Genomic DNA, 24,155 nt, shown 5'->3' on the forward strand with positions numbered 1-24,155 from the left:
TCGATGGGTCGAATTACTCCAACTGGAAGTTCAAGTTGCAAACATTTCTCAAGGGTTCTAGTGCGTGGAAAATTGCAAACAAAGATGAAGCAAAGCCAATTGCAGCAAGTGATGCCACAACTGCATCAGTTCAAGATTGGGAAAAGAGGGAAAATAAAGAGAAGGTGTTGTTGAAGATAGGTGTCGTTAAAGATGTTGGTAAAAGACAACACAATTCATCATATTCGAGAATTCAAAACTGCTAATGAGATTTGAGTGACACTCAAGGATTTGTATGAAACAAAAAATACAAATCATGTGTTGTTTCTTAAGAGTAAGATTATCTCCACTAGAATGGAAGAGAATGAAACTATTGTTGTGTTCATCTCATGGATTAAAGAACTGAGAGACAAGTTGGGCGACATAGGGGAGAAAGTGTCCAACACTGACCTCGTCATAATTACCTTAAATGGTATGATAGAATATTATCAAATGTTCATTAGAGGGCTTGCAGCGAGGGAGAAAGCTCCCACCTTTGAAGAGTTGAAAGGGATTTTGATGCAGGCAGAAGAAGGGCGTATGAACTTGAAGCCTCAGAATGGAGATCTAGCATTGGTGGCAAAGAAAAAGTTCTTCAAAGGGAAACCAGGGGGAGGACAGAAAAGCGGTGATCCATCTCAGAATAAGTCATCTCAAGATATGTCATCCACTAAGAATGATTCAGGAATAAAATGTTTTTACTGTGGCAGAATTGGTCATATTGCTAGAGATTGTTATAAAAATAAGACTGATAAAGCTAAACATAAACACAAGAGGCATATAGGGCGGTTTGTTGGCGATGATCTGAATCATGATCTTAAATTATTTGTCTAATGCTACTCTTTCTGTTGAGACCGATAAGGATGAAACTTTGTTTGTGGATTCTAGAGCATCCACTCATATGACAGGTAATAAACACTGGTATGAAAATGTTAAGGAGACTAGCAACGGTGCTAACATCTACCTTGAAGATGACAGAGCATATCAGATTAAAGGGTATGGAGACATTCCTGTGATATTGCCTAATGGTAATATCAGGCGCATCTAGAATGTTATGTATGTACCTTGTATTAAAAAGAATTTGATCTTTGTTTCCATGATTATGGATCAGAATTTAAAGGTAGATTTTTTCAAAACTTATTGTGTTATAAAGGATTTGTTGGATCATCAAAAGCCGGTTGCATCAGGAGTAAGAGTTGGAGGCCTATATAAGTTGAATGTTACAAGCATGCCATATCAAGCTTTAACTTCAACGACTATGACAACAGAGAATCTTTGGCATCAAAGGTTTGGTCACATCAACCTTCATGACTTATTGTTGCTATAGAAATAAGGTACGGTTGATGGATTTCTTATTTTAAGAAATGAACATATTGATTGTGAAGGTTGTGCACTTGGAAAGATGCATAGGATGAATTTACCTCTAGCTTAAATAGGGGAAAGAAAGATATACTCGAACTTGTGCATACTGATATTTGTGGACCCATGCAGACAAGGTCCTTAGGTGGAACTTACTATATCTTGTTATTTATTGATGACTGCACAAGGTATACCTAGGTATCCTTTCTTAGAAGGAAAAGTGAAGCTTTCAAATATTTTAAATAATTTAGAAGTATGGTTAAAAAGCAGACAGGGAAATTTATCAAAATTATCCGCCCAGATCAAGGGGGAGATTACAAACTTGGGAACTTCATCAAATATTGCAGAGATCATGGAATAGCACAATAGTTTATAGTACCCCACACTCCACAACAAAATGGGGTTTCAGAAAGAAAGAACAGAACTTTGGTGGAGTGTGCATGGAGCATGATGAAAGGTAAGAACCTATCCAATGGTTTTTGGGCAGAAGCAATTAGTACAACAATTTACTTAAAGAACAAAAGTCCAACTAGGTGTCTTGATCTCAAGACTCCATTTGAGGCTTTGTATGGTTTTAAACCTGCAGTCCATCACTTGAGAGTATTGGTTCTAAAGTTTTTTCACACATTCATAAGGAAGATAGGAATAAATTGGATGCTAAAGCTATATAATGCATATTTGTAGGGTATTGTTCTGATTTCAAAGCATATAATATGTTTAATCCATGTACTCACAAGGTATTTGTGAGTTGAGATGTTATCTTCCATGAAAAGGTTGATGAAGGGAATAAAGATAGAAGTCATGAGGAGTGGCACATGCCTTTAATGATTGAAGACAATAATGATGAAGCCAAAGACAATCATTTATAGCAGCAACAATAATGAGGAATCTAGTGATGTAGACACATTCAGCAGTCGAACTCTAATCAGACGTGAGTAAGAAATCACACAAGACATAATTGAGGCAAGTCCTCTACCAAGGAGATCAGGAAAGCAGACTCACTTACCTGCAAGGTACAAATATTATGCTCTTATGACTAATATTTTAAATGTTGTTGAGCCCATGAATTATAATGAAGCAAATCAGTATGATGAATGGAGATCAGCTATGAAAGAAGAGTATGAGTCCATAATTAAAAATAAAACCTAGGAATTAGTTGAACTTCCAAAAGGAAAAGAGCCCATAGGTTGTAAATGGCTATATAAACCTAAGTTCAAAGAAAATGGTAGTATAGACAAATATAAAGCTAGATTGGTGGCCAAAGGGTACTCACAAAAAGAAGGAATTGACAATGAGGAGACTTTTGCTCATGTAGCTAAGTTAAATACTATTAGGATGTTAATATCTCTAGCTACAAAGAACCATTGGAATTTACACCAGCTAGATGTAAAATCTGTTTTTCTAAATGGAGAATTGAAGGAAGAAGTATATTTAACACAACCTGAAGGGTTCATTAAAAAGGGGCAGGAACACTTGGTCTGTAAGTTAAAGAAGGCATTGTATGGGTTGAAACAGGCTCCCAGATCTTGGTATAAGAAAATTAACTCTTTCCTCTTACAACATGGTTATAAGAGAAGTAAAAATGATCCAAATCTATATACCAAATTTGATTCAAAGGGGCAGATTGTGTTTATTTCCTTATATGTTAATGATTTAATTTTTACTAGAAATTCTAATGTTTTGGTTGAAGAAATTAAAGTGCAAATGTCACAAGTATTTGAAATGAAGGAACTTGGAGAACTGCATTATTGTTTGGGTCTTGAAGTCTGGAGAGATATTGGCCAGGATTTTGTTACTCAAGGAAAGTATGTTAGGGAATTGTTGAAGAAATTCAGAATGGATCAGTGTAAAGTTGCTTCAGTACCTATAAAACAAAATGTTAAATTTCAAAGTGATGATGATTCTAAAGAGGTGGATGCTACACTATATAGAAAACTGGTTGGAAGTTTGATTTATTTGACTACAACTAGACCTGACTTAACATATTCAGTCAGTGTGTTGAGTCAGTTCATGACAAAACCTCTTGAAAATCATTGGGTGGCGGCAAAAGGTGTCTTAAGCTATCTTCAAGAAATTATAAATTTTGGCATTAAATATACTGATTCTTTTGATGTTAAACTGACATGCTATTCAGATTCAGATTTGGCCAGAAATCTAGACGATAGAAGATCTATAACTAGGTATGCTTTCAATATTGGGTTCGAGGTAATTTCTTGGAGTAGTAAAAATCAGAGTATTGTATCCTTATCATTAGCAGAAGCAGCATATCAAGTTGTATGTGTAGCCACTTGTGAAGCAATTTGGTTGAGAAGACTTCTTCATGATGCAGGAGAAGAACGAAAGGATGCTATGGTTATTAAATGAGACAACCAAAGTTCAATCAAGCTGGCGAATAATCCTATGTTTCATAAAAACACAAAACATATAGATACTCAATTTCATTTTGTTAGAGAAAGGTTCTGTCCAAAGAGATTTTTCTTGAATATTGTAACACTTGTGAAAATGTAACTTATATCTTCACCAAGCCTCTTGAGAAGATTAAATTTGAATTGTTCAGGGAGATGTTAGGTGTGCAAGTGAATCCTTTCTCCATTAAGGGGGAGAGTTGAAATTAATGGAGAAAGTTTGTTTCACGGTTGTGTGTGTGTCTTAGTTTCCCATTTTCTAGGAGATAGTTGTGATCTCCCTAATTGAATGTAAACTTATATATTTCTAATTTTATTATTAATGAAATAGAGCAGTATTGCTTGGGAAGTCTCCAGGTGTAGCGTGGCTCACCTGTGAGCTGCTAGTTTCAGTGTGTAAGTTTCATTCTAATTTGTCTTTCCATTTTTTAACACATTATTCCTAAGGGTAACACTCTTCATAACAAAATTTTCTACACTTGGGGAAAAGCTACCAGAATAAAAATAATATATTCTTAATGGTTATAAAATTACTTTTGCATGAGATTAATTATTTAACTATAAACATTTGTGCGCCCTTAACTCGGATTAAGTTAAGAAGCTATTGTGTTCATGGCTTAAGCATGTCAAACAAATAAAAATAAGGAGCTAATGTGTTCATGTCTTAAACATGTCAAACACAGAAAAATGAAACCAAACTAGGAAATCAATCGCAATAAACCTTGGAAGAATTTAAAATGTTTTCCTTAACAAGGCCTCCCAAGAAATGGATTATTGTGAGGGAACATAACCCATGTGATTCACCTAACAATTCTACCACAAGAAATATAACCACTCTCAATCACATAGCAATTCTACCACAAGCAATATAACTTCTCTCAATTGGAAGTTTTCTAAGTGGATTTTGGAAAAGGGTGGGTAGTTACTAGTAAAGTTGCTAATGGAGAATCAACCATTTAGTAAAGAAAGGGATGGTAGGTTTTTTGTTTTAATTTCTTAAATTATGCTTAATAATTTAGCAATTAAGAAGACATTTCTACTGGATGAACTACATAATGCTAAATACTTCTTAATCCTATAGTATTGAATTTCATATAAAAATTCAATTCATGAATACAAGTGTAAAATGATGTTTGCATACTTGGGAAATTATGAGTTCAAAGTAAATGTTGTTTGCCCTTACTAATAAACCAGCAACATTCTACCCTTATTCAACATTCTACCCTTAATGAATAAGTTATAAATGCATTTCCGCAGGGGGAATTCTTTGTTCATACTTGAATAATATTTTCAAATAATCTATCTCATCATGTGAGAAACATGTAAGGAAATTTTGTATATTTTGTATTCTATGCATTATTCCAATATCAATAATGGTCTACATTGTGGAGAAGATATTACTACTTTCATAGTAGTATTTAAATGGTGAGAGAAAGGAGATTGGAGTCTAAAAGCCTTTCCTCTATTTCAATTCCAAGATACTTTTATAATCTATTTATAATGACACATTGATTGGGATCATTATTCTCCAAAATCAAGTTATCTTTTTCAACAAACTTGCTTTAAAACATCAAAAAGGATTAAAATCAACCATTGTCATTTACTTTTGTTCAGCATAATAAGGACCATAAACAAAAATTCATATAGGACAAGTAAATAATCAAATAAGTTATGATAAAATGAATGACATATAATCACCTTCGGTGATAACACATATATACACATTGACTACTCACATTGGTTGAATGGTCATGTCCTTTAGTTAAGTCATGTCCTTTCATTAATTTTTTTTTTATTATTATCATTAATATTAATGATCTGTTATGTTGTGTTCATTACATTTCCTTCTCTAATTCAAACGTTTGTGGAATTGTATATTTATATGGTTCTCATGATGAACTTTTTCTGAAACTTAATTGCATTGGCATTAATATTCTTCAAAATATAAGTCAATGAATTTTAATGATATTGATATGCTAATTACTTAAATTATTGACACTTGTGATTATGATGTTGATAAGATGTCATTACAACATTATTTTACTTATCATACCTTTAATGTTTTCCAATTCACTTTAGGTATTATGTCTTTTTCATATGTCTGTGTGACATTTTGTTCAACACTAGTTTGCTATTAGTAATTACACTTGTAATTTCCATCAATGGTACTTTAACATCTGAAACTATCATTACTTCAATTAGATTTTCATCTTCCTAAGTTATGGTGCCGATTAGATTTGTATTGATCCATTTTAGATTGGGATTTTACATCTAAAAACTTCTCTAATTCTGTAAGTTCACTCATTATTTCTTTATTAATTGACACTTCTTTCTTGGTAAGTTGTTTTTTTGTAGTAACTCCTTATCATTGTTTTTCTTCTTAATTTGTGTAAGTAGGTTTTGATTTGATCCATTAGGCATGAAAATTTTTCATTATTTTTTTATTTGTCAATTTTATTTTTAATGGTTATATTCTCTATTCTCTGACATTTCAACATTTTGATTTATTTAAAAAACATTTTATTATTATTCCTTCAGTGGGTCCACAGGGTCTTGGATAGACATTGACCAGGTGTGTTGTTAAGGTACTCCTAGATGTTAAGTCACTGATTCAATTCTCTTCCATATTTAGGTGTTATTCTTGAACATGACCATGATGTAGCCTCACCATTTCTGAGCTTAATAAAAAAAAGATTCCTTCAATGGGAATTTTCTTCATATTTTTTTATAAAATCTTTTTGAGTTTCTCCTTGAGATTTTGATTCTCCAATTCTATCTTATGGGTGAAAGTAGTTAGGGGTAAGGACATGACCCCCCAAACCCATATTTTTGAGGTCGAGGAAGTTGTTATAGCTAAGCTAAGGGAACAATGCACTAAGAGGGCTCAAAAACTTCATTTGAAGGTTAGGGGACTTCTCTTATAATCTCTTTCCTTGAACCCCATGCAATTTGGAATCATGGTCCTCGAAGAAAACCTTGGGCTTCCAAACCTTACTCCTGAGAGTACTTGGTTCATGATTCTACATTATTCATTAGGTTCAAATAAGTTTGGGATCATATTAGAGTGCTTTACGTTAAGCATAGACTATTCTCCCTTCCCAACATGGTATTTTTAAATGAATATCTTACTTGATCCCAAGTTGTATACTTAAAAGACTCAAAGAGATGGTTGCAACATGCAACAAGTAGGGAAATGAATAGTTATTTGTAACCGTAGGGCCATTATTTGAGATTATCATCCCCTCAACTACTCCTGGCTTGGGGCCTCTAAATAAAGGTCCTATTGGATTCAGGGTTCACGTATCTCAATTGGTTGTTGGAAAAATAATGGATACTTTTGGTCATCTCCAAGCAAGATATCTAATGCTCTGGGTACATCTAATATCCTCTTTATCACTAACACTCACATGATCCCTATATGGCCACTCTTAGATATATAAAGTTATCACTAGTTTTGGGTATGTTAATTGGAGATCAAATCTTCAAGTGTTGCAGAGATTCAGAAGGAGCTTCATTATTGACTAGGGATGCCCTCCAAGATAAGGTGTCTCTAGTGGGTTTAAACGATGTTTATAGGTTCCTTGGACCTTTGGATTCACCTCGATGGATTTTCTTTCCTTCCTAGATACATTTACATGGCACTTGGTTACTCCCCTCTATTTCATTGTAGTTTTCTATTCACAATAACTTAGAAGAAAGCCTATTTTTAGACTACATGCTAGCATTATTCAATAGTTTATGATGGGAGGTGTCCTATTGGGAAACTTCAATGCTCATATCATAGCTCTTTAGGTCTGTCTCCATGATTTCTTAGTGGACATTTTTTGCATTCAAGAAATTGATCTAGATTCAATAAGACTCCAACAACTATATGATGATGTTTTAAGACCTATTACAGGTTATGGTGGGCACAACACCTCTTCTAGCTTGTTGAATTTGATGAGATACTTATCCTTAATGGCCTTCCTTGCTTCTTGGAGCCTTGATTCTTCACTTATTGACTTCATGGTGGAGGGGCGAGTGTAGTAGACTATATCTTGTTCAATGAGGCTCAACTCCAGTAGACTATAGGTAACTTCCATCATCTTAGCCAACCACACTCTTCTATCTTTCTTCATTTGGGTTGACAATGCCCTCCCCTATCTCCCCCTCCCTTGGGCCCACCTTGAACAACCTTCTTCTTTGATAAGTCAGATCCTAACATCTTTACTTCTCATCTCTACTAGATTCTCCTCTTTGATTCCCAATTCTCGTGCCTTGATTCTACCAATTCTAAATACAATTATCTTTCATCCGTCATTTTGGATGCTTCTCTTAAGTCCTATCCCCATCAAATCAGACCAACCTCACCTTCCCTAAAATATGGATTATATCCCATGAACAAATGATATGGCAATGAATGTAAGTTCCTTCACAATAAAGTTTGGCATTCCTTCACTAGTACTCAACCCTCCTACCCCAATCTTAAGGCTTCTTATCACCACAAGAAGCCTCTCTTCATTTCCCAAAGCATTAGGCGACTTTTGAGGTCTAAAATGGGCCTCCTAAGAAAAATAATAAAATAAGAGTTATTGGTTTTCAAAGGAAAAGAAGGAAAACTATTTTTTTATTATTGTATTTCCAATGTATTTCCTTACAATTTTACTCTAATTTCAATTATACGCACTCGTTGGATGTGGAATTAAATTCCTCATCCAATGAGTGCCCACTATACATACTTTTGAGTAGACTTACACTGAAGAAAATGAAAATACGTGATTTGGAAAAAAAAATATCATGTATTTTCAAATTTTTTGATATGGGTAAACTAAAAAGTATAACCTATTTACCGAGAGAAAAACTAAACATAAACAACAAAAATAAAATATTAAACACAATACACATAATTTACCCTAGGAAAACCCCATCCTAATGGAATTCCATTAGATCCCTTGGCCAAAACCCTAGCCAAGCGCGACCCAATGGGCCTTCACGGCTCACCTCCTTAGCGCCATTACAATGAATTCCCCCCATCCTTTTAAATTCTCTACTACATGAATTCCATGGGAAAATTACCAATAGCAACCAAAAACCATGGGCCCAAAACCTCCACTAATGACATAGCCAACTTTGACTCTTCCCCAAGTCAAGTTTACCTAACACAGAGTGAGTACTCATTGTATGAAAAATTTAATTCCACATATAACCAGTTCCTACACTTGATATTTTAGTAAATTGTATAAATCCCTTCAAATCTTCTCTTCTATACTCTAGCCACATCCACATACTGGATTAGATTCCACCCAAAATATCACTTCCTTCTTTACAATTCTCCCTACTAGGGGCATCAAGTAGCAAATGGATATTGTTGACCCTAGATTAGGGAGGACATGGGGCATTACATTTGCAGGTAGATTAGTGACAAAAATATATCTTGGAAATCACAAAGATAGGTTCTTCCTTCTAGACAACAACATAACACTCATTCTAGATCCTCTTTTGATTCTTCTTCCAGATAAACATCTAATCTGAGTTTTCTCTCTTTCACCTTGAATGGTAGGAGAGATGATCCCTATGGACCAAAGTAATCTCATATTATTGGCACCATAGACTCTAGATCCATTCTCTTTGCACATCTATCTCAAGGATCACCTCTCCATTTTTGGATTTAGATTTATAGGGTTTAGATTAGACTTTATTATATTTCACTTCCCGCTTCTTGCTTTATATGGGAATTTTTTTAGCACTCATGCTTTGTATAGGATCTAGACAACATGTTACTTAACAATCCCATTGGCATACTTCTATAGTCATTAGTTGGACATTAATATATTTATCTTATCTTATCTTATCTTATCTCATCTTATCTCCTTGATTTGAGTAAGTAGGTTTTGGCTATGCTATTCCAGGTGAGAATTTTCTCATCTTTTTCTAATAATCTATCACCAATTATATCCTTGAGATGTTTGTATTTTCCTCTTTGCTTAACCAGTTCATCCATTAATTATTTACTTTATAAATGTATCTGCATGTTGTTTTGATATTCTATAAAGTTTGTCATAGCTAAACAAACAACATTTTGATTTTTTAATGACTTTGAGCATTTAAAATCACTTGCATTAAAAGACATTTCACCAAAAAATAGAATTATGTGTGAACTTCATAATTTATGACTTCCTATTTGATAATTATTGAATACATTAATGCAAGGGTCTCAAAAAAAAAATTGTTTTCATGACTCTCTTCAATAACTCCTATAGTATACCCTCCCTAGTTACCTTTTAACTAAATGGTTTTAAGAGATGATAAGCAGCAAACCATGCATAGACTATAACAATTGAAAATAAATATCATCTTCCATACATTGGTAAGATCATTAATCAATTCCAATGGGATGATTGTTTTCTAGAAATTGATTCAACCTCTAGCTACCATCAAGTTCAAATAGAACTCATAGATGTTGAGAACACAAACTTCAAAACCAAGTTTGGGCTCTTTGAGTGGTCTTGTATGGTGCATGGACTTACTAGTTATCTTGCCACCTTTATGAGCATAATCAACAACATCTTTCATATCTTACGTTGGGAGTTTTGTTATTGCATACCTTAATGACACCTTGGATTACAACCCAACAAAGTAGGATCATTTGTAAGATGTCAAGATTGTATTAGATCAAATAATAGAAGGGAAGCATGAGGAAAAAATCTAAATTTATTTTTCTGAACAAGATTCCATCTAGTGCCATCAATTTATATCCCAATATCAAGGAGTACATGTAGCTCCTAAGAAAAAATGCTCAAAGAATGACCAATGACCAAGAATGTAACACGATAATTTTTTTATTAAAAGCAATAACTTCTATAGAAAATTCAGCCACCAGTATCCTTTAATTTCTCCTTCTAAATTAACTTACAAAGAGTACTAAGTAATTACATTAAGAGTTCAAAGAAAAGAAAAAACTTACCAACTCAAGAAGACACAATTTGTTGAACACTTGCACTTGCACTCCTTGACATTCCATAACCTTTTCAAGTAGTGATTGACCTCCCAATTTTCTACCCTTGTTTATTACGTAGGGAGGACAACTAGTTGCTTGTCTCTCTAAATATATATCCCATGCCATGTTGAAATATAACATTTACAATGAGGAATGTATACCCTAGTTCAAGTACTTACACTAACAAAAATTTTAAGCAAATAAATTATGTTGCACACAAAATATCAAACATTTAATCTAATATAAGAATGAAGCCACAAACAAATAGCAAGCCATCTCAACCACTCCCTCACACATACACTTGACATTAGTGTATTAGAAACCCCATGTAATTAAAGTCTATTAGATATGATTTGTATAGCATCTTGTAAGCCATTGGAGTGAGTTACTTCCTTCTCAAACTCTTGGCTATCTGAAGATTCATTATGTGGTTAACATTGGAAACCTAAACTAATTACATGAGCTTATGCCTTTAGAGGAGGAGGAACAAGTTATGCACCCCCAAGATATTATTCCAAGTGTCTAAAATTCTCTAGGAAAAGACACATAGCTAGATACAAGGGCATGGGAAACAAAAATCAAATAGACTAAAACATAACAAGTTGATAGAAAAGGAAAACTACATTTGCAAGCTAAGTGGTTCTATGAGCATACTTTAGAGAGAAATTCCCCCATATACAACAAATATTGAGGACAATTCAAAAGCAAAAAGGAGCTCCTTGAGAACTCATGTATTGTAGTATAAATCTTAAAATCATCTTTATTTGCATATGTCGTGCATATGTCATAAATAATTTTCCTCAGTAAATTTTGTGCTTAGCAAAATTTGACATCTTGTGTATTTGAACTCCCACATCTAGGTGGTACTTATAGCTTGTAACACTTAGATGTTCTTTATAGGTTAATGAAAGATGTCACTTGTCCAGAAGTAGCCTACTCTTACAAAAATCTTCCATTTTACTAGCAATTGCACATATCATTTAGATATAATACAAGCATCAATTAATGAAAACATTGTCGTGTATTGCAATGAGCAAGTTCTTTGTGTGCTTTGGCTTGGAACTTTAGGATCCATGTTTTAGATTTCTTCATTATGCTCTATATTTGGCCCATACACCAATTAATTTCTATAACAAAAACTATTTCCTTGACATTTCACCCTTTAATAAATGCATCAAATCTTATAAAAAAAACTATGAATCCCACTACAAACATGCTATAGGAAAATCACCTCAGAGAGAGAGAGAATGTTGAAGAACTATTATTTATCCATTATAGATGTATTAAACTTTTAAATTATATCCATAAGTTTTTCTATTCATACCTAGTCATGGCAAGTTTGATTGAGTTTTGATAGGGCATGTATATTCTATTTGTTTCTATTGTTTTCCAATTTGACTCAGTGACTCACATTCTTACTACAATAATATTTGATCAAAAATCAATCAGTGAAATTATTTGTCTTAATGTTTGAGCATATTGACCTTAATGATTACGGGGCATTGTTTTTGTTGTTGTAGTGTTAAGTATTCTATTGTGCTTTTCTTTCCCCAATGATTGTGAGGCATTGTTTTTGTCGTTGCAGTGCTATTTATTTTACAACATTTTTCTTTCCCTAACATTAACTCCTTAAAGGATGCCTTACAAGTCTTTAACATTGAGTAGACAATAAGAAAAGCAAATGGGATAATTATTGTAACTATATATTCAACAACAAAATATAACATACCTCTATTGCAACATTGGAATCCCAAGTTTTTGCATGGCTAAAAATCTCCCATTCCCATAAATGATACAATGGACCCATATTACAACCAATATGTAAACCATAGGTGAACCTTATGCATATTATAGTGAGGTACGTTATAGTGTTGTATGTATGTAAGTACGCATGCCATTGGACACGATGGTTACTAACATACATACTATAGTGTATGTCATTGCAAAAGTCCTGAGGATGTGGACCAATGGATAAGTGGGGAGGTTTGGTTCCTATAAGTCTCGTGGTCCAATCCCAAGCAGGACTATGAATGCCTAAAAGCTGCTCCAGATTTCTTCACTTGAAAAAAAAAGTGTATATCCTTGCAAAGGGTGTATTTCTCACCCAATCCTTGAAATAATTGATAATGGGTGGCAAGTAAATTAAGAGCTATGGCGAATTGGTGTTCTATGCATAATAGGTGAAACAAAGTACTTTCCACAAATTCAAATTAACGCCCAAGAGTGTAAACTATTCCTACAATACAATATAATCAATGTGATAAGGTCAATGATCTAATCAATGTGATAAGGTTAATGATCTAATCCATGTGATGGTTTTAAGAAAACAAATGTTCTTAATAAATTTATTAAACATGTCACCCAAACAATATTTTTTTCCATGCTAAATTGAGCTAGGCTAAGATGTTTCAATGTTGGACGGAAAAACTATCTATGTGAGTGTGGGATGATGTTACCAAAGTTGTGGGAAACTCTCTTAAACCTAAATATATAGAGTGATTATGTTACATGGATTCTCGTCAGAAAAAACTTAATAAAGACTAAACCTAACACAAACCAACGATAAATACACCCAAACAGAGAGAAATTCAACCGATGATATGCATACATACCGTGACTTCAATTGGGATTGTTTTGTCAATTCGATGTTGGTAATAAAGATCAATGCACTCGACATCCAGTCTCTTCAAGCTTGCCTCACAGCAGATGCGAACATATGCAGGATCTCCTCGGATCTCTCATTTTCCATCTAGATAGTTGAGTCCAAAATTTGTAGCTAATTGGACTTTGTCTCTTATCTCTTTAATGCCTTGCAAGTGTGATTCAAAATCTCAAGTTAAGATCCACATAAATTCATTGGTAATTCTAAGGAAAATAGAAACCCCTTGAGGGGGCAAGTAGTCCTACCTTTCCAATGAGGATTTCATTGGTGAAGGGCCCATAAATGTCTGAAGTGTCCAGAAAAGTGATGCCCTTGGAGACGACATGGTGGATGAGAGATATCATTTCTCCATCGAGCTTTGGTTGGTCATAGGAGGCAGACATGCCCATGCAACCCAAACCCGGTGCTGATACTTCTAATCCTTGCGACCCCAAACACAATCTACGCATTGTATTTTTTTTTTTTTTAGTATGAAAAAAGTTGTATATTAGATAATAAGAAACTGATGGATCATATACATCAATTGTCTTCTAGAATGTACACTGTAGTATTCCAGATTACCAAATAGCTTGAAATAGTCAATCCCCTCAAAACTGCCCAAAAACCCAGAAATAATCCTGTTGCTTAAGAAAATAAACTTAAGCAAAAAGATCATCCTAGAAATGTTTGTTCCTTTTAAATCATCATCAGAACTATCAAAGAAACAGAAAAATATAGCGTCCATATTTACAGTTCCAATAATCTACACATACAAGTATGGAAATAGCAGTTTTATCAAAAAGCAATAATAGATCGAGAATCGTTGATGTAAAAACTTATCTGGGGAATGAAAAAAACCATAGAGTGTGGTTGTTGTGCCTCCATGTAAATGACCATCTGAACTTTACCCGTTTTACCCAGAAGGCCCTTCTTTGAGAGAAAATCCGCTGTCTGGTTATATTCTCTTCCTATGTAATTAATAGGAGGACGTCCTATCTTTGTCTAGAGGCAATCAATTCTCCTTAACCATCCCAAAAGGGAGGGCTAATTTATGTTGGCATTTCTCTTAACATGATCCACAATAATCTTGGAGTCTCCATATATATGGATCTCTGGGATATTTAAAAAACTTATAAGCCAAATGATACCCCAAAGTGCCATTGCCTCAGCCTTGTTGTTGGTGCCCGTCCCTGCATTCCAGTATGCCTTGTACTGCAAATCGGGTGACATAACCAGCCATATGCCACATCCACAAATTTGGTTTTGTGAAGCCCCATCGAAGAAGGCGATCAGATATACCATAGGAGGAGCAACACTCTTTTTCTGCTTCTGTTTTTGGTGAATCTCCTTTGCTGGATAAAGTGCCATTAATGAAATGATCTTTTCATATGTAACTCCAAAATCTTCAAAACAGTTCTCAAAGATACGTTTGTTCCTCCATTTCCATATAGTCCAAAAAACAAATAGAGGAATGTTCCTCCATGCCAATTTTTGCTTGAGCCACCATCTCAAACAATCTGCAACATTTTGAAATTGAAGGTGAGGAAAATCATAATAAGCAGCAAGTTTAAACCATACCTTGGAAACATGTTGACATGACAGAAATAGATGTGCATTGTTTTACTCCTCCTGCTTGCAAATAACACATATGCCAGGACCATGCCAATGACGTTTTTGCAAATTCTCCCATGTTAGATTCTTGTTGTGGAAAACAAGCCATGTAAAGCAGATGATTTTACATGGGACATGACATTTCCATAAATCAAATAGCATCAGATCCACCACATATCCGCCTTCTACCTCACACAATTTATCATATATGTTTGCAACCACAACATTTGCATATTTTATTTTCCCAGACCAAATAAGTCTATCATGATGGACCTCCCTACAAATCCCAACAACTTTTAAAACATCAATAATGAACAGCCATTCATCCGCCATTTGTCCTGTCAGCCCCATCTGTAATGGAGAGTTCCATATAGGAAAGTGGTCACTCCATGTTCGAATCAATTGATTCCAAAACAAAAAGCCTTTTCTAAGAAGAGCCAGGCACAATTGTTCAGAGAAGAGGCTTCCCCCATTTGTTCCATATATCTAATCAAGGCCAATAATCATGGAGTGTCCAGATCCCATGTTCCACCTGAGATGATTGAGGAAAAAATTTCCAACTTTTTGAAAGCTTCTCCATATAGCTGAGCCACCTAAAATACCAATGGAATTTTTCCGAAACCAGCAAGTGAAACTTTTGTTCTTCATATACTTTTGGTGGATCATTCTACTCCATACACCAGATCCAAAGATAGCCCGCCACAGAGATTTTACTAATAATGCTTTGCCAAATAGTTTAAGGTTCATGATACCCCATCCCCCTCTCATCTTTGAGCATGCAATATGGCGAAATTTAGTAAGGTGATATTTGTGCTTTCGGTTACAACCAACCCAAATAAAATTTGCCATAATTTTGTTTATGTTATTTATAGTTGCCAATGGGATATGAAATAAGTGAGCCTAGAAAATGCCCAGTTGAGTTAGCACTGCCTTTGTTAGCGTCACACGACCACCCATGGATAGATAATGAAATTCCCAACCAAAAATTCTCTTGAAGAATTTATCCGCTAACCATAATTTCCAATCATTGTTTCTATAACAATTTGGTTTTATACGGTATCCGAGATATTGTATACCATTCACCATTTGGGTTGCCTCCATCCAAAACAGGTTCTTAATATAGTTGATATCTTCCATATCGCCCATGTCAAAATATAGCTTAGATTTATGTATATTCATGATTAATCCAAAAGCTTTTTCAAATCTATTGAAAATATGAAAAAGATGCATCCATGAAATGCGATGAATCTTGCCCATGATTAGCTCATTGTCAACAAAAAAACCATGCAATATTTTGATATTGTGCCGAGATTCTAGTGCCAGAAATAATCCTTCCTCAACCGCCCACTTAATCTACATACTCAAACCATCCATAGCCAGAATAAACAATAATGGTGACAAAGAGAAACCTTGCCTCAGTACAAGCCCAGCTTCGAAAAACCGGCTGGGATATCCATTAATAATTACAACATAATTTATATTCTGGACACATGCCATAATCCATTTTACACACCTGGGTTGCAGTCCTATCTTTAGAAGAATCAAGCAAAGATAACCCCAATCAACTGAATCATAAGCCTTCATCAGATCCACCTTCATAATGACTGCATTTTGATGAGAAGTATGGATGGAATGCATACATTCCTGTGCGATAGCGACAACATCGTGAATTTTCCTATCAGGCAGGAATCCATATTGCTCAGCAGAGATATACTTTGACAGAATATTGCGCATCCTCCCCGCGATTGTTTTTGAAATGATCTTGTAAATTAGGTTACATAATGAAATTGGGTGATAGTCATTAAAAGTTTGCTCAGGCTTTCTTTTGGGTATAAGAGCGATATATGTGGAATTAATACGAGGATGAATATGCCCAGTACATCGCGACTCCTCCACCATATTTAGGAGATCTGATTTAAAAATCTCAAAGAAGTGCGTGAAAATCTCAACATTCCAGCCATCCAGACCCAGACTCTTATCTTTCTTGAATGCTTTGAGAACTTCCAGTATTTCGTCTATTGTAACCTCCTTAAAGAAACATATATTTGCCTCCTCATCAAACATTTTCGGATACATATCAGCAACCCATAGCATATCGTTCACTTCAACCTCTTCCCTTTGTTTGTATGATTTTTGAAAATGTGAAACAACAGCTTCACATTTGCCCTCCTGAGATAGAATTCGGGCACCATCCTCCTTTTGAATTTCCTAAATAGTATTTGTGTTATGCCTGTGATTTGTGTAACGATGAAAAAACTTAGTATTACGATCCTATTACACGAAAAATTGTCACCATGACTTTCTGTAACCTGTGTGAGTCTATCACTACTCATACTTACCTCCTTTGCAAGTCTTAAGTCTCAGTTCTTCATGTCAAGCCTTGAAAATGAAAGAAAGCCCTTCAAAAGCTCTAAAACTCTGGGCCCGCACTTTCTGCTAGCAATGCCTGCGGTCCCGCACCCACTGGTCATGTTCCCTGCGGACCTGCCCGCTCTGTCTCTAAAGGGATGGGTGCGGACCCCTGTAAAAGTAAAAAAGGCAGAAATTTATTCTTAAAAACTCACTTTGAGTAATTTCTGGAAGCTTCTAGAGGGAATCTTGAGGTGGCAAGTTCGCTCCTTGGTGGTTCATTCATCCCATTATGAAAGGAGCTAACCCCTTGATGTGAGGAGCTTATCCCTTTGGAGGAGGACTCTATCCCTCCATTGGTGGCCCTTGTAACTTCCTTCCTCAGCACTATAAAATGAGGCCTTGGGCTGGTTACTTGGGAGGTTGAAAGCTGAATATTTTTTAGGGTAAATGCTGATGAAATTTAGACTTCCTAATTGAGCTTGAGAGGAGAGATCACATACCTTTTGATCTCATTGGGAAGAGTGTGAAGCTTGTCAAAGTAGAGGAGATTCTTGTTGGACCCTGGGAGGAGCTTGTACAACATCAAGGCACCAAGGTTGTAAAGTTCTTCTTTGTTTAAAGTTAATACAATCAAGTTCATTTTTCTCAATAAGCTGTCTCTTATGGTTTATTTCATAGACTCCTTGATCACTATGATGAACATGATTTATTATATTAGCTATGCAGGTGTTCTTTGATGTGTGCTTGTTTGTGTTTGCAGATTCTCAAAAGGAAACTCTCTTGGACGGTCGAAGCGTGGCTGCCACAAACTAGCGTTGGACTTAAGGTAGGGTCTAAAACACCTCTTAGTTTTTATAAATGAATCGAAATATGTTTAGGGAAAGATAGACTTGCTTGTTCTGATTGTCGCTAGATATCAATTGATACTAGGGAGATCGGTCTTGTCCGCAAGAACGATTTATCCGCCTGACAAAATGGCGACTCCGCTGGGGACTTGAATTTTGGTTTTTTGCCTTTACTTTTACTTTGACTTGAGAGAGTTTTTCTCTGTTTTTGGTTTTTGATTGATTGATGTGTGTGGGATTGGGTAGGTTTTTAGTTTGTGAATTGTCTTTTGTTTTTTCAAGTTTTTGAGAGAGGACCGCACGCACTGTTTGTAACATAGTGCGGACATCCCACACTGTTTCTTTACTGCACAGTGCGGTACCGCACCTGGTTTACCAGGGCTTGCGGACCCTGTCAAATTTTTGAAAAACCTCAAAGATTTTCATCCAGTTCAGCTTAGGATTTGTTTATATGTTTTAGCCTCTACCCAGAACTGCATGTGTCTTGTCAGAAACTTCTTTTGAGTGAATTCCATTGGCATTTTGGTTTTTGGTGATTTTCTAGAAGTTGTGCGTGCCTGGCTTGATTTTCGTTTGGTCCTTGTAGTAACTCAAAGATTCGAAGCTTAAGAAACCTCAGATTCCCTGGTCTTTTTGGTCTTCTTGATGAGTTTGACTGATTGTTGAAATCTGCCTTTGGTGAGAAATAGATCTCCATTTTCTCTTTGCTCAGCTTTGAATGAACTTGTTGGAAAGTTTTGAATTTCATTTTTGAAAAAAGAAAACATAGCTGGTGTTTCTTGATTAATTTGTTATTCTGGACAAATTAGTCCTTAGTTTGCTGATAACTAAGTAAAACATCTCAAAAAGACATTTTTCAAGCTTTTACTTCAATTAGGTTTTTAGAAATTGTAGATCTCAAGATTAGATTTTTCATAGTTTTGAGTGTTTTCTAGGAATTTTAAAATCTCTTTTGGAAAGAATTTGTTTTTGTAGTTTTTGATTGTTGAAAGAGAAAAGGATTTTTTCATGTGCGTAATTAGTAGTCTCGTTTTGAGTTTGTTGGAAAAGACAAAAAAGAGTTTCTTTCATTTATATGTTGAAGAAAGATTTGTTTTTCAAGCACTTGCATTCTCAACTCTTTCTTTAGCTAGAAATTCATTGAAGAAAAAGGATTGTTTATCATCTTAGGTGCATTTTTTAGTGTTTTGGAGTCGAGTCTTCACACCATAAAGTTGCATCTCCATACCTTTTGACTTAAGAAACAACCATAAAAATAACGCTTAAAGTAAAATTCATCTAGTAATCATTTTATTTCTAGGGCTCTTTATCACCAACATAGCTTAGGCTAGTATCTTGGAGTAGGGAGTAATTAACTCTCCAAGATAGTTTAAACAAACAAGTAGCTGTATCTTGCGGTAGGAGATAAATTCCAATTGTTACATCTATGCTCTGGGAAGCTCCTCTTAAAGGAGTCAAGCATGAGATCATATCTGAACCAGTGGGGTAATCAATCCTTCCTCATTGGGAACGATAGAAGATATACACGTATTAAAAACGGTAAACCTCGGATTGACCATTGTCGAGGAGCCTGGGTCACTTGTTGGTAAACCTTGGATTATGTCAAGGAGCCTTCAAGGGGATTGAGCTTGTTACTCTGCCCTTGCGTGTGTGTCGGATCGTAGACTGTTCCCCCAGGTATATTTGTCTCTGTTGGTAACCATAGTGACCATAATCTATAGGATTCTTTCCTAAGGTGACGGTGGAGGGAAGATCCCACTGTACCTGGAGCAGACGTTGACTAGACTCACTTGGACTCTCTGGGGGGTTCTCTTCACTCGAGATGGTTTAGTGGAGAAACTTGTGCCAGTCTATTTCATTAAGCAGGTTGTCGGGGTAACTGTTCCAACCGCCATTTCTGTATTGAATTCTGCGACGTTGGATTTCATCACCAACTAGTGTTTTCGGTACGGAAAGTTACTGTTTGTGTGTGGTTTGAACTCCTAGATTCTTTAGGCGTGTGATTCAAATTGTTTGGTTCTTTAGAGACTTTAGGTGGTTTTATTGAGATTTTCTTTGTTTGCGTGTGAAGTAATTAAAAGTTTTTAATCGTGGCTGAATTACTGAGACATTCCCGTAGACTTCGGGGGCAACCTCCCGAGTATTCACCAAGTTAGCTTGAAGGGCTACGAGCTCTTGTAACTCCTAGTGAAAGTAGAGTTGGGTCACCGGAAGAAGGAGAATCTTCTTTGGTTGTTCATCCTGATTACCAAGTTCAAGCAACAGAGTATACTTCTGAACCAATTTCATTTTCTGAAGTTACTGGTAGTATTTCCTCTACTAGTGAATTCGCTGAGGAACCTGAAATTTCTGAGCTTGAAACTGAACCTGCTGCTACTCCATCTTCAGGATTTGCTTCTCCAACTTCCAGTGGTCTTGGTTCACCCAGGGTAGGAAGAGTCATTACCCAAAATCTTCCTTCGGGACTTATTTCCATTGAAGAGCTTGTTAGTCCAGAAGAAGATATAAATCTCCCTGAAAATCAACAAACTTTAGAACTTAGGGAGCGTGAATCAATTTTCTACAGTCCACCTAGAGGAAGTGCTTGGTATATATCATTGACGAACTTTTTAGAAAATTTGGGTCTTGCTTCTTCACACACCTCGAATTCCATTTCACCCAACACCTAGAGGTTTTTATCCTCCTTTGAATATTTCAAACTGGTCATCCATGTTTTCCCAAACACCGGACACAATTTTATTTGGCGGTCCTTCTGTTCCTTCTGGGTATCAGTCACTTTCTAGTACTTTTGCGGGAGCATCTCTTCAACCCATTGGACATGGGATATCAACTGTAATAACGTAACTCAATCGTTGAGCGTAGAAGAAATTCTTATGATGTCTGGTGCTACTCCAAATCCGCAACCTCAAGGTAGTCAGTTACTGCCTGGGGGGCAGTCGCAAGGTACTCAATTTTCACCTGGGGGGCAACCTCAAGGTCATCAATTATCATCTGGGGCAACCCCAAGGACAGTACATACCTTCGGGACAGTACATACCTCAGGGTCAACCTCAGACTCAATATATACCTCAAGGTCAACCCCAGTATCAATATGTACCTCAAAGCCAACCCCAGTATCAGTACATGCCTCAAGGATATCAACCTCAAGGCCAGTACCCAACTCAAGGTTTCCAACCACCTTCAGGTCAATCATTTGTTCAAGGAGCTGGAAATGTACCTTTGAATTATCAACCCTATGCTCAACCCGGTTATGGTCCTCAATATGCTCAACCTGTTATGGGTCCATACCCCAGAATGAATGTGTGGGATCCATCACAAACTCAACAGATTTTGCAACCTAATGTGCAGATGTCATCTCAACCTGGACAACCCTTGGTTGCTGGTTCAACCTAGCAACCTGTCCAGTCTACTATTCAAACTTCTGCACCTGGGGTAGTTTCACAGCCTGGGCCTAGTACACCTCGTACTCCACCTCAAATGACTGCGGCAACTACTGCAACATCTGCTCAATCTTCCACACCTACTTCTGGAGTATCGGCAGCTCCGGTTTCTACTGTTCCTGCATCAACTCCTCAAGCATCCGTACCTCAGTCTGGACCTACAATTCAGACTTCGGTTCAGATGCCTGCAGGACAACCTGGTCCAAGTACGGTTGTCACAAGTCAACCTCAGTTTACTTATCAACCGTACCAGGGATAGTACCAATTCGGTCCTGATGTGCAGAACCCAGTCTATCAGTATCAACCGTACCCTAGATATACTTATCAACAACCTCAACAACCCCAGTATAGTCTGGTTAATCCTAGTTTTCCGGGAGGATATAATATCCCAAATGCAATTCCAATTCCAAGTTATCCTGGATATCCTCCTCCTGGGGCTGGTCTAATGACCCAGAGTTTTCGTGACCCTAACCGTCAGTTACCGTTCATAGCAACTTTGGACTTGCCTGATTTGTCGCGCCTTACGAACGATCCAATTAATTACCTTCCGTTTTGGCCGCCAATGCCGAATAAGTTGCCCAGTGATATTCCTAAGTTTGAAGGTAAATCAGGAGAGGATCCGTCAAACCATGTGATGACTTATCACCTCTGGTGTGCATCTAACTCCATCATAGATGATTCAATTCGTTTACGTCTTTTTCAACGCACTCTGATTGGTCTTGCGGCCAAGTGGTACATTGAGTTGCCACGAGGCTCTTTTTACAATTTTAGTCAGTTAGCCACTTCGTTCTTAACTCATTTTCAGTTGCCTGTCAGATATGACAATGGCACGGAATTATTAACCTCATTAAAACAGTCAACGTCCACTTATATTTCAGATCATATCCATGAATGGAGGCGTCGACGACATTTAGTGAAAGTTTTTATTCCGATCAAATCTTAGCAGAATGGTTTGTTAAATCATTATTACCTAAAATCACTGAGGATGTAGCTAAGGCAGGAGTCGTTACTGAAGAGCAAGTAATTGCTCAAGCTCAGTACCTTGACCTCGTTTATACGCAGTCGGGTACTTTACACGAGAAAATCCCCGACCTTCCGAAAAACAATCAAATAACTACTGCTCCTTCTGGGTCGCATGCCGCGGATGGTATGATTGGTACAGTTAATACCAAAAGTAAGAAGAAATCTGCAAAGAATTCTTCTCCTATCATAACTTTACCAGATTCCCCGACAGGAGACTCTTCCGCAGAAATTCCTGCCGATATTCATGTCGTAGAATCATCTACGGCCAAATCAAAATCCGGCAGTAAGAAGAAGGGGAAGAAGAAAAATAAGCAAAATTCGAAAGAGAAATCAGATAAAACGGAATATACCGACAAGAAACGTAAACCTCGTTATCCTTGTCTCATTTGTGAAGAAGAGCACTTTACAAGAGACTGCCCTCATCGTGCAGGTTGCGAAAATCGTCAAAGGTTCTCAAATGCCTGTTGTCTTGAAGGATCCTTTTCCTAGTCAAGATAGTAAGATGATCGGTTCTTCCTCAAATGCCTCCGAGGAACCCATAATGATGATGTCCCATGTTAGGATTGCGACATGATCGCAAGATTATGGAAGTAAAAGTCCTATTGGTGGGAAGGAAGCAGAATCTTCTACCTCAAACCCATCAACTTCACTCCTGGTTCCGATCCGCTACAAATCGAGAAACCTAACCCAGACTTAGTGATCAAGCCACCTGCAAAAGGTATACTTCGAAAGTCAGCTTTCAATCCGCATGCGAGAGCTACTCAGAACTATAACATTGTTGAAGACTTAGATGTCTCCCTTCAGCAATGTCGGCTTTGGAGGTGCTACAATCATGTCCAGCACAGCGTAAATTGCTATTGTCGGCTATAGGAGCTGTTGATATTCAGGACTCGAACCTTATAATCTTCATTTAGAAAATAGTACACCTCGGTTACCTCATCAAATGGCTTTCCAGATTCCAGTGATAGTCAAAAACAGACCTTTTTTTAGGACTGTGATTGATGAGGGAGCCTCAACATGTATTATGTCGATCCAGTGTTGGAGATCGCTTGGTTCTCCTACACTAAATCAATCCCCGACGATTCTAAGGCTTTTATGGCCGTGGGTTCCATCCTTTGGCATTCTACATGATTTACCTATAGGGTGTAAGGAAAAACTGTTAATCTAGATGTGGAAGTGGTTGATGCCCCTCTAGATTACAACCTTCCTTGGGTCGTAGTTGGTATTATGCTATGACTGCTGTAATTTCATCGGTCTTTCGGCTTATAAAGTTTCTCATAATGGAAAGATCGTAACCTAGACCAGCTGACATATTTTTCATCCGACCAGCCTCTTTGAAAGTATCCAGCATGTCGACAAAGCAACTATCCCTTATAGGGATGTTGGGGTAGGACTAGTTAAAGATTCTGGTTTACTAGGAACTTTTTCCTTTCCTCCTCCAACGTATCGCCTTCTTGCAACTATCAATATGATTTCATCAAACAC

At 36.5% G+C, this 24,155-nt stretch overlaps 1 pseudogene across 1 annotated transcript in view; it reads right to left on the bottom strand.

Annotated features, from left to right (window-relative positions):
• The window catches only part of LOC149267147 (putative aldo-keto reductase 4), a 364,266-nt pseudogene that overhangs the window by 333,846 nt on the left and 6,265 nt on the right, over window positions 1–24,155 (bottom strand). Inside the window, exons 2-4 of the transcript XR_016255604.1 lie at window positions 14,151–14,162; window positions 13,641–13,950; window positions 13,371–13,567 (exon numbers count right to left, since the gene is read on the bottom strand). The product of XR_016255604.1 is annotated as a putative aldo-keto reductase 4 (transcript). The remainder of the gene's footprint in view (window positions 1–13,370; window positions 13,568–13,640; window positions 13,951–14,150; window positions 14,163–24,155) is intronic.

This window comes from Pinus tabuliformis, chromosome 6, assembly GCF_031772625.1.
Source record: "Pinus tabuliformis cultivar Carrire ecotype Pingquan chromosome 6, CPIR1, whole genome shotgun sequence".
Taxonomy (NCBI): Eukaryota; Viridiplantae; Streptophyta; class Pinopsida; order Pinales; family Pinaceae; genus Pinus; species Pinus tabuliformis.